Here is a 494-nt window from a genome sequence, read left to right on the forward strand (position 1 = left end):
GCAGATGGATCCACACGTCTCACGTCTCGTCAGCCCCATTACAAATGGTTTGTTTAGTCCATTCTAAATTTTGTCATCATAGACACAGGGTTTCTATGGGTCTTAAAAACGTCTTAAAAAGTCTTAAAACCCCCTTCCACAAATTAAGGCTTTAAAAAGGTCTAACATTGGAGCAGAGACATTTAACAAAATTGTTCATACTTAAAACAAGACAAAACAAATCTGTCGACAAGGTATAACTTGATTCTGCTTTGAATTAAGTGTACTTTTCTGACCCCATTGGCCGATATTTGTTTTTGTTTGAATCATAAACTCATTTCATTTCGATCAGTTTCTCAGAAAACTTTGCACCTCAGTGTATATTGATTTAGGAGACTTTAGACATCTGCAATGGAAAACAAGACAGAAATAATTAGGAAAAGCATCACTTTTTGCAGTGTGATCAGAAGGTACATTAAAAGTTATTTCCATATTCTAGTTGTTTAAAAAAAAAA

Source organism: Sinocyclocheilus grahami, unplaced genomic scaffold (assembly GCF_001515645.1).
Source record: "Sinocyclocheilus grahami isolate Dianchi unplaced genomic scaffold, SAMN03320097.WGS_v1.1 scaffold10162.1, whole genome shotgun sequence".
NCBI lineage: Eukaryota > Metazoa > Chordata > Actinopteri > Cypriniformes > Cyprinidae > Sinocyclocheilus > Sinocyclocheilus grahami.